Source organism: Phoca vitulina, unplaced genomic scaffold (assembly GCF_004348235.1).
Source record: "Phoca vitulina isolate PV1807 unplaced genomic scaffold, GSC_HSeal_1.0 scaffold54, whole genome shotgun sequence".
NCBI lineage: Eukaryota > Metazoa > Chordata > Mammalia > Carnivora > Phocidae > Phoca > Phoca vitulina.
In genome coordinates this window covers 4397541-4398449 of record NW_022589757.1, presented here as the reverse complement: position 1 = coordinate 4398449, position 909 = coordinate 4397541, and positions in this window count along the sequence as shown.

Here is a 909-nt window from a genome sequence, read left to right as displayed (position 1 = left end):
GCTCGATCCCAGGACCCTGGGATCATGACCTGAGCCAAAGGCAGACGTTTAATGACTGAGCCACCCAGGCGCCCCCAATACCTCAAGGTTAAGAAGCCTAAAAATGACCAATCAAAAATAACCAAGTAGGCTGCCCCAAATAAGGCAACCTCTTAAGCTATAGCCAATCAAATAATCTTCTTGCTTTGTTTCTGCCTCTTTTATTTTTTTAAAAGATTTTATTTATTTATTCGCCAGAGAGAGAGCAAGAGAGAGAGAATGTGAGAGTACAAGCACGGGGATTGGCAGGTAGAGGGAGAAGCAGGCTCCCTTCTAAGCAGGGAGCCCGACGCGGGGCTCAATCCCAGGACTCTGGGATCATGACCTGAGCCGAAGGCAGACGCTTAACGACTGAGCCTCTTTTTAAAAAAAGTCTTTCCTATATGACCTCACTGATATGAGGAATTCTTAATCTCAGAAAACAAACTGAGGGTTGCTGGAGTGGGGGGTGGGGTGGGAGGGATGGGGTGACTGGGTGATGGACACTGGGGAGGGTATGTGTTCTGGTAAGCGCTGTGAATTGTGCAAGACTGTTGAATCTCAGATCTGTACCTCTGAAACAAATAATGCAATATATGTTAAGAAAGAAAAAAAGAAGAAGAAGAATGTAGCAGGAGGGGAAGAATGAAGGGGGGGAAATCGGAGGGGGAGAAGAACCATGAGAGACGATGGACTCTGAAAAACAAACTGAGGGTTCTAGAGGGGAGGGGGGTGGGAGGATGGGTTAGCCTGGTGATGGGTATTGAGGAGGGCACGTTCTGCATGGAGCACTGGGTGTTATGCACAAACAATGAATCATGGAACACTATATCTAAAACTAATGATGTAATGTATGGGGATTAACATAACAATAAAAAATTAAAAAAAAAA